Source organism: Prosopis cineraria, unplaced genomic scaffold (genome assembly GCF_029017545.1).
Source record: "Prosopis cineraria cultivar Desert tree isolate PC_DT_omini unplaced genomic scaffold, ASM2901754v1 PC2133, whole genome shotgun sequence".
In the NCBI taxonomy this organism is placed as follows: Eukaryota; Viridiplantae; Streptophyta; class Magnoliopsida; order Fabales; family Fabaceae; genus Prosopis; species Prosopis cineraria.
This window is the reverse complement of record NW_026557458.1, coordinates 1-10312: the sequence shown is the minus strand read 5'-3', so window position 1 is coordinate 10312 and position 10312 is coordinate 1. Positions and strand designations below refer to the sequence as shown.

The window sequence follows — 10312 nt, the reverse complement described above, 5'->3', positions numbered from 1 at the left end:
ACGAACAACAAGGTGGATGAGTCGGTGATCACTGAAATAAGGAAAGGTCAGAGGTATAGGAAGGTTAAGTCGGTCATATTCTCATACTCTCGTTCTCTCTCTATTTTTCTAGAATGGTCGAGGAAGAGAAGGAAGCTTTTATCATATTTAGAAAAGGGTAATTTTGTAATTTTGAAGAAGCTGAAAAAATAAAATTCTCTTTTATTGCATCAGGGATTCGAACCGAAAACCTTTAGGTTGTTTGGCATACATATTTCCATTCTATCAGTACTCCTTATTATTATAATTATCCCAAACATAACTAAAATATATTCATATAGTTAGTTCAATAAGTATATATATATATATATATATTATTTAAGGCTATTACACAGAGGGATAACACAAAAGCTTTTCTTTCTTCTTTTTTTCCCCCACAAAAAAATACATATCAGCCACTAACAAACACGTCACCATATAATTAACAGTGTTATTATCTACATCAGCATAATTAACATTATTAATGCCGCACCAGCACCCCTCTAAAAGGTACAGGGACCTAAAGTGTAGATGGAGAAAGTTGTAGGGATTTAGAATATCAAAAATAATGTGTAAGAATCAATAATAAATTGCATGTAAAGTGTAAAGATTAAAAGTTATGTTTATTCAAAAAAGAAAGATAATCTTCAGACTTCAATACCAAAGGGGAATAGCAAGATATAAATGGACGCCTAGATTGGCTTCACCCAATTTTTTTTCCAAAGAAAATTATCCATAAAAATAATTAAGTTTTTATATGTCATTAAATTAACTAACTAGGAAATAACATATATGGACAAAAAATAGAGATAAGATAATGAGGTGAGTTCTTATGAATTATTGTCATTTTAATACAAATAACATGCTCTATTTATAGATATGATCTTACACCAAGAGTTACACAAATAATAATGATAAATAAAAGGATAGTAAACACACATGATGGTTGGAGTTTCATAGAAAAAGATGAATATGTGAGAGAGATGAATATCCATACTCTTAATATTTATAACACCCCCTTCTTGGATGTTCATCATATAAGAATTTATTAAAAAATTCTATTAAGAAAAACCTCATGGAACAAAAACCTAGTAGAAGAAAATAGCACATTATTCATTTGTACTATATTTGATGCTGACTCATTAAAAATCTTATTACAAAAATTTATTAGGATAAAACCTTGGTTAAGGAAAAAGAGTATAGTGCATATTTACTCTCTAGGATGACATCACTTTTAAATTATTTAATATTTTGATATTTTATAACTTTATATTAAATTTGAGTGGTTGTAATATTTGAAAAAGACTATTAGTTGACAAAAGAAAATTACAGAGAAGGACCTAGAAAATTTAAGAAATTTAATCAATAAAATATTTAATATTTTAATAATATTTAGGGAAAATTATGTATAGCTCCCTGTGAAGCAAATTTATTTATAAATAAGTCTTACAAAATTCAAATACCATAGTTAGGTCCCTTGAAACTTGATTGTGATTTCAAATTATGCTGCAAAAACATTAATACTTTTATTAAATATACATTATATTAATTAAATAATTAATTTATAACTATTTCATTAGCAATTTATAACTATAATTTCAACTTTTATAACGATGACTTCACATATTCAATAATTAAACAATCATGTGTTACTAACAAGGTTTAAAATTAATTATTTATAACTAATTCAACTTCTTAATTGTAATGACCCTAAATTTTAAATTGAACAAAATTCTCTCCCAATAGATATTTTATTTAAATAAGTTTATGGCAAGTAAAAAGTGATAGTTTATAAGAATTTATTCTAGAAATTTTCTCAAGAATCCAGGGTCTAAAATTTTCTAAGCAAAAGTTTAGTTTTAAAAATTTTAAGAAAATGTAATGTCCTTTCTCGTAATTTTATTGTGCCTTTCTTTGTGGTTTTTTCGTGCTTTTTCTGGTAATTTTCTCGAGTACTTCTTTGATCAGATTTTTATATCTTTCGTGATGAAAAAACAGAGCATTCTCGACTCTTCTCTTCACCGACCTTAGACTTCCTTTGCTGAGCTCTCCCTCCTCACCTCTGGCTTGTTCTTCTCCTCACCGTCGGTATGCCTCTTGTTTTATTGGTTTATCTCTGCTGTTTGTCTATTTTCTATCCTGTGCTGAGTTGAATATCTGCTCTTTTCTTTGTTGTTCTGTGGTGGAAAAAGATGCGCTCATGCGTGTATGTTTAGACTTTCTTTTCTTTCTCCCCAACAGTTGGAAGTCTGTGTGTGTGTAGTAATCTGATTCGTGTGTTTGCTGGCTGAATTTTCTGTCTGCTTCCTTCCTCGATTATGCTCTGTTTCGTGGCTTACAAAGGTGGTGTATGCACGCATGTTGGGTCCTTCTTTTTTCTTCCTCCTCAATTGCTAAAAGTTCTGTATGCGCGCGCGCGCGCGGTAGCTCGACTATTTTGTTTGTTGGCTGAATTTTGGTCTTCTTCCTTCTCATGCGTGTGGAAACTTGAAGCTCTTCTTTCTTCAGTGTTAAGCACGTTGATTTAAGTTGCTGTCACTGTATTTCGTTGATGAAAGTTGCTGTTTTTCTTCTTCCTTTTCGGTTCTTATAACAGCACGGTATTTTTCTTTTCTCTCCTTTGCTGATGGGTGATGTTCCTATTCCATGTTGCCACTATCATGCACTTCTAGTAAGAGTTGAGGTGTATGTGTCGGTTAGTACTGAATATTATCATGTAGTGAGGCTAAAAATCGAATTTTAGGATGGAATTAACAATTTGAAAGCTGTTGAATTGTATGGGTGCTTATCTCATAAATTTGTCAATAATAAATGCATGCTCTCAAGGTATTTGTAAAAATGTGTGAAAGAAAAATTTGGTAAATTATAGATTATTAAAGCTTTCATGTTATAGCTCAGAGAAGTCTCTATAATTTCGGATCAAGTTATTGATTGAAAATTTTAAAATACCAAAGCGGGAGAAAGAAATAAAATATTTCAAATATGGTTGGTGGGTTAGGGACAAATACTGATTTAGAAGAAATTAATAATTTCTAGACAAGATAATAGGTTGATGACTTTTATTGGTAGTATATGAAGTGGAGTTGTCATTAAATAAAGTTATTCATTCTTCTTATTTAGGTAATTAGAGTAGCCAAAAGGCAACTGAGAGATGTTTAAAGGAATGAATTTTCATCCTGCGAGCTTTTCAGGTAAGTGGATAGCGTCTCAACTGATATTCCAATAAAATTTTTACTGAAATACTACATTTTTATACAAATCCTTTTTACAGCAACAATGTGATTATTGGATATTTTGTTGATTAAAGTATTTTATTTTTGTGAAGTTATCCTTACCAGATTTGATAATTTTATTTTATCACTAAATACAAGTTTGAATTTTAATTATGGAATTTTCATTCTGGAATTTATTGAATTGATACAGAGAATGATTCTTGCGAGTTCAACTTCAAAAATTTTTGATTATTCGATAAATACAAGCATAAGCATTTGATATGAAATGTTATTCTGGCAAGTTTTAATACTTAAGAGTATTCATGCGAGTTTGATTTTGAGAATGAGAACTGTATCTTGGAAGTGATGATTTTCTCGCATGTTTGAAAATGGTTTTAAAAAGGGGCTTTGTACAGAACACTGATTGCTAACGGCAGTTCCGTTAGCCCTTGGCGCGCCATGGCACACCTAGCTAGCAGGGTGTTTATAGGAGGTGCTAGCCCTGTGCGATGGCCAACACACGTGGAACGGAGGGATGGTTATTCGTAAGCATCGTACTCACGTTTGTTTCGTGGCTTCAAGCCCCGTTTGATTAGCATTACCCTCGTGGACTATGTGTCCACGTTTGTTTTGTGGCTTCGGCTTGCGTTTGGTTACTTACCCTCGTGGACTGGTGTGTCCACGTTTGTCTTCGTGGCATAACCCGCGTTTGGTTATTTACCCTCGTGGACTGTGTGTCTCGTTTGTTATTTGTTCTGATAAGTCCCTATAATTATGAGTTTATAATTATTTTATGCAATTATTTGCTTTATTGAAAGTACATGATAATGACGTTTGATATGATATTTTAATGAATCAGGAATTTATTTAAAGTTACATAAAGTCCTTTTTGACGAAGTTTATTATATATTTGTTTGCGCAAAATTTTTATTTCTAACACACATAATTATATTAAACTTTCTTTTTTATACATATTTAGTTATTTATTAGTGGGATGCTATTCACTGAAAACTTATTTGGTTTCAGATTTGTTAACTGGCGTTGATCCTACTGTTGACATTTAAAAGGGCAAAAATTGATCTGGGTGGTGGCATTTCACTTAGCATTATCTCCTTTTGACATAAACATTTGAACTGATGTATTTTATTTTGAAAGTAAGGTTAGTTAGCTCCACATAGCCTATAGCTAAATTTCTATTGTGGTATATATCGTTTGCTGGTTGGAAGGAGTTGAGTTCCTGATTAATATTATATTTGTGTGTAAAATATGACAGAAAAAAAAATTTGGAAGATCCTAATTACTAGGAAGATTCTATTGAAATTTCAGTACGGATTCAACTATGTTTTAAAAAAAAAAAGGAAAAGAAGAGAAGATTTCTCAATTTAGGGCTTAAGGGATGTGTGATATGGTCCACATCTGTGCCGATCACTCTCGGTTTTTGGGGTGTGACATTAATATTGTAACTTCACATATTTAATAGTTAAACTGATCATTTTAATTATTAGATACATGAAGTTACATTTGTAAAAATTTAAAGTTGTAGTTGTAAATTATTGATATAAAGTAATAATAAATTATTTGACTGATGTAATGTGTATATGTTTAATAGAAAGATTATTACATTTTACTCCAATTTCAAATTACACTTAGATTCAAGGGATTTAGTTGTAGTTTCTAAATTTATGAGATTTTTGATTTTTTTGTAAATAATTTTGCTCCGCGAGACCCATATGTAATTTTTCCTAATGATTTATTTAATTTTATTTTAAAAATAAGACTTCGGTGCCTAGCTCTTGAAAAAAGAGTTTATGGATAAATTAATATGCTTAGAGTCCTATATGTCATTGTGTTTTGATTTATTAGAAAATGGCAAGTTAATGGATAATTAATAGAAGGAGTTTTTGGTTTCTCAAAAAGTTCAAAGGGATAATTGTCCCAGTTATTCGTATAGGGTACTCAGAGCTCTTTGAAAAAAAATTTAAGAGTAAAAATAAACCTTAACCTTAAAATTTATTAATAAATACTTTCTTCCGGATCACAAATTATTAGTAATTATACATAAATTAGATCATTAGTTTCATATAGTGTCTCGGTTATTTTAATTTAATCAGTTATACTCCCTCCATCCTTATATATAAGAATTTTTTAAAAAGTTATTTTTTTTAAATATAAGGTTGACGATGATATTTTGAGTAATCATATAATTTTACCTTTATCTTAAAAAATGAAATAGATCATTAATGGTATATTTTCTCTACCACCATAATGATATTAATTATGATATTATTAGAGGTAATATTGAAAAATCATTAAATTTTTATGTGAGTTTAATTAAATAACACAATTTTATTGATATACAAGATTCGATTAAAAATACCAGAGGGAAGGAGTATGTTTCAGTTATTCCCATAAACTTAACTTGTTCTTTTGTGTAAGGCTATGAGTGTCATTAGTTCCTACCAATGAATAAATCGGTTCATTCATCTCTTGCACTCAAAATGTCAACGATGTTATACTCTTCAGTCTGAGATTATAAGATACTTTTGAAGGAGATTGTTATCTTAAATAAGATATTTTAAGATAACAAATCTCATTCAAAAGTATCTTATAATATAAGACATTTTGCAAAGATTAAGGTTTATCAAATAGATTTATTTTAGTATTACCCTTTCTCTCTATATATTTAATATTAGTTAAGTGTAGATTTTAGGTTATTAATTGAAGGATACTTTTAAATTTTATATTTTTATTTAAAAAAATAAGATTATTAAGTCTATTTAATGAAGTTTATTAGTATATAAAATTTTGTTTAAAATATTTTATAATTTATGATGGAGAGAATATATCCTTCATGATTTATGGCGTTGTTATAGCCTTTTACCTTATCTACTTTCCATTTTTCATCATATATTTGATAGCAAAAAATTTAAAATATATATCATATTTGATTGTTTTTTTTTTTTTATACTAGATTTGGTTGTTGTTAACAGAAAACAATCAATCAACAAGGGACTCAGCCCAATAAAAGGACAAAATTCGGGTGGGCGACTAGAGGCCCAATTGATCTTGAACCGCATAGATCAGGATCCTTACTTTTGCTGACTTTATTCAAAGTTCTTAGCTGTCCAAATCACTCGAGAAATTATTAAGTTGGATTTAGTAAAAGAAGTTAATATTAAATTTAGGATGATTCCCTGTAAAAAGATGCCCATCATATTTAATGCTTGATAGTATTTCGATCAAGATTGTCTCTAATAAAAGACTTATGCATAATAAATAAAAAATATCTCAAGAATTACTTGTCAAAGTGAGACTTTCCAGGTTGTTAAGTACTCCATTGGTCTCTATTTATCTATTTTTATACGATAAAACACAGACCAAAGAGGACAGAAAATTTATGCAGAATGTAAGAATTATGTTTATTTTCCTCTTAATGTGGTCAAATAATTATTACTTTATCACTTATCCTTTATATGAATAGTAGTAATATCTTTGCATTTAAAATACCAAGTCACACAAGATTATAAATATATTCTGTGTTTTCCCCTAGCTACTATGCTCTGTTTTTTTGTTAAAAAATTATCTCAAAACTGATTCAACACAAACCATCAAGCTATTTGCTTTAGTTTATTTTTTTAAAAAAGAAACGTTTCCAATTTATTTGTGAACACAAACCTATTAGGGATGCAGATTGCATGCAGGAAATGGAACTACATTACATGATTTCAAACTAAGTAAACAAAGCAAAATGAAATTGAGGCTTCACTAGTGACAGTGTAAACCCACCCCACCGTGTCTTGCAAAGTTTAGTCGAAAACTTGAAGAGACTTATTGAAGCATGCACTACAAGAACCTCCATATATAATGCATAAATATAAACATGATTAATTGCAAGGGTACTAAAACTATAAGATAGTTAATTTGAAATAAAAATGAGAAGCTTGTTCAGCTTACCACTGTGTCAATGACGTTAAAGTTCAACCCAAATGATTCATTGTGAGGACTACCATGACATAGAGTTTGTCTCTGATACGGAAGAGGAATCTGAAGTAAGAATTCCTAAAGCTCCTAATGCAAAAAATGGCAATACAAACTCCCCAGAAGGCCATTGCAAATCCGACTCCTGATGCAATGTAAAAGGGAGAGGAATTTATCTTCTTGGTCATTGTCATTTCCTTTAATGGGTTCCATGCCTTTTTCATCAGAACAATCCTTTGGAGTGGAGCTCCACATTTGAGGATTCCCAATATAGCTGAATGCATCAAAGCTTTGAAGCTGAGTCCCCGATGGAATCTTTCCAGAAAAATTGATGAAAGAGAGGTTCGAGACTCCCAAAAAAGACAATGCAACCATACTTTGAGGAATATTTCACCTGAGAGTCGATTGCTTGCGAGGTCAAGGGACTCCAATTATGTCAAGTTGCCAATCTCTTTTGGTATGTGTCCCTCAAATTGATTGTGGGACAAGTTCAAAGATTGCAATCTAGCCAGGCTAAATATTTCTGTTGGTATAGATCTAGATATATTATTACTTGATATATCTATTGAGTACACAAAGTATTGTGAATAGGTCCTTTCTTTGCCTTTCATAAGCAGTAGAACACTGCTTATAAACTCATAAAGACCAATTGAGATTCTAATGCAAATGGAGGGAACCCCATAATGTGAAGAATGGGGCAAAGTTATAGTGGCAGTCATGTTATACAAGCAAGGAGGGTAATGAACCGGATATTTTGTTGTCTGCCCAATCCAATATTATTAGGGAAGCTGATTTGCATATATTTGTGATGGGATATTTCCGCTGAATTGGTTGGATCTTAATAGGAGAACCTTTACTTTGTGCAACATCCAATTCGGTACAGATCCTGATAATTTATTTTTTCTCACATCAAGGATCTCCAGGTTTTGGCAATTTCTCAATGATAAAGGTATCTGTCGAAATAAGTTATTTTTATTGAGAAACAAGACCGTCAGGTTAGACAAGAGACCAATTCATGGGGGTATTATACCTGTTAGATTATTGTCCAGTTGGATAAAATCCAATGATTTCCAATTCATCCAACAATTTGTTAGCCCTCCGTTTAAAGAATTATTTGATACGCTCAAATATTCTAATTGTTTTCTTCCATTCATTTTATTACACAACAATGAATAAATAGATCCTCGAAAAGAGTTGTCACTTGCATCAAACATGATGAGATTTGATGATAATCAAAGGAGGCCGCTTGCTTTGAATATATTCAAAGAGAAACTTATAAATGTAGCATTTAGCAACACATTGGACATGTCCTCCGTCATTTTGTTATTGAATAAGTAAATATATTGTGACAGTTGGGCTGCAAAGTCCCAAAAGTTGTCTGATGAAATTTTGAGTTGGAAATTGCTAAGCTTAAAGAGATTTTGTGTATAAAGCCATTTTGGAATTTTAGGACCCACCATCATAGGTTCTAGAGAAAATGTTGGAGCTGGAAAGAAGGAACCCACATAGAATCAAAGGCAAAGATTAAGCCCGGCGACCCCATGTAAATAGATTTCAAATTTGAGAGTTTGAGAAAATTTCTTTCAGACATCTCCCCGTCAAGTGATTATCTCCACATTCCAAGTCAATTAATGATGACAAATTTTCCAAAATTGAAGGAATAGGACCGGAAAATAAGTTTGGGTGAACATCAAGAACTTCAAGACATTCAACTTGGCCTAACCAATTTGCAATTGGTCGGTGGTGAATTTATTGTCATCCAAATATAATTCTTCCATTCTTCGAAGATTCACTAATCCCTCTGGCAACTGCCCTTGAAAATGATTATGAGCCAGGTAAAGATTAGTGATATCACTGAGATTGAATAGCCAATCCAAAATGGATTCACAGCTAAACTCATTATTTGAAGGGTCAAGAACTTCAGGTGAGGTAAAATTGACAAATTGAGAGACGGATTGATGTTTCTAAGTTGACAATAATTCAAGGATAACTTTGCAAGTAAAGGAAGCATAGTTGCCAAATGAATCCAATCCACTTGCCTTGAAGATTAATAGCATCCAAGTGAACCTATTTCAAGGAGGGAACACGAGAAAGCCAATAAAGATTATCAATCAAAGATCCTCATTAAATGATAAATCAAGAAGATAAAGATTGGAGGAATTTTCACATGAGAGACGGCGATGATTACAATTTGTGATATCCACATGATCATCTTTGGCCAAAGCATGGAAGTTATTTTAGGACAAATCCAAGTAATTGAGAAACTCAAGTTGAAAAAAGATACGGGAAGTGCACCTGTGAGACAGTGTGATTTGTCTTGTTCACAAGTACCAGCAGAGAATTCTTGAGGACAAGAGAGACTAAGCTCAATGACTCTACCAGTGGTGTTGTCACAATGAACTCCAATCCATTCACAGCAATCTCGCTCATCAGACCAACCAGAGAGGTTGTGAGATGGATCAACCACACTGTGATGTGTAGGAGAAGTTGGTGGTCTTTTTCATTACAATGCACTCTCAAACCAAGCATGCCTTTTGGGAGAATGATTACATGGAATAGTAACCATAGTAGAATCACATTCAGAGGAAGCTATACTGGAGGCTGAATTAAAGGAGCTTCATAGTGTTATTTAAGACTTATGGCATCGTGGGAAGAAGTTAGAGTCTCAGGTTCACCTCAAGGGATAGAAAAAATCTACGTCGAGTGTTCTTCCTGAGATTCAACGAACTGAAATCCATTAAAGCAAAAGAATATCTCGCCGAGAAACCAAGATCTCCATTTGCAAAGTTTTGTCGGGTCAAGTACTTGCGACTTGTTCACCAGAAGATGATGGAATCATCGATATCGGTGATCTGAACCACAGAAACCTTCTGAATGCAGGAGAATTTCCAAGCAGCAGGTTCTTTTTCGAGGGTATGGCTCTTGCATTGCCTGGCCTTCTCTTTCGAGCCACAAGCTTCAATCTTTCAACTGAGGAAGGGATGCAGGTTCTCTGATGTGTACATGAAAGTGTAAATGAAGAAATTTTCGTCTCCTCGGGGTCGGACCAGACGGTGGAATCATACCCACAAGTGGCTTTCACAGTAATACAAGATTGTTAAGAC

At 32.1% G+C, this 10312-nt stretch overlaps 1 long non-coding RNA gene across 1 annotated transcript; it reads left to right on the top strand.

The window, feature by feature from the left end:
• Positions 1-2060: 2060 nt before the first annotated feature.
• LOC129301463 (uncharacterized) lies at positions 2061-4463 on the top strand. Its single transcript, XR_008590991.1, has 3 exons — positions 2061-2106; positions 3139-3209; positions 4257-4463. It is a non-coding gene; the product is annotated as an uncharacterized LOC129301463 (long non-coding RNA).
• Positions 4464-10312: the final 5849 nt, after the last annotated feature.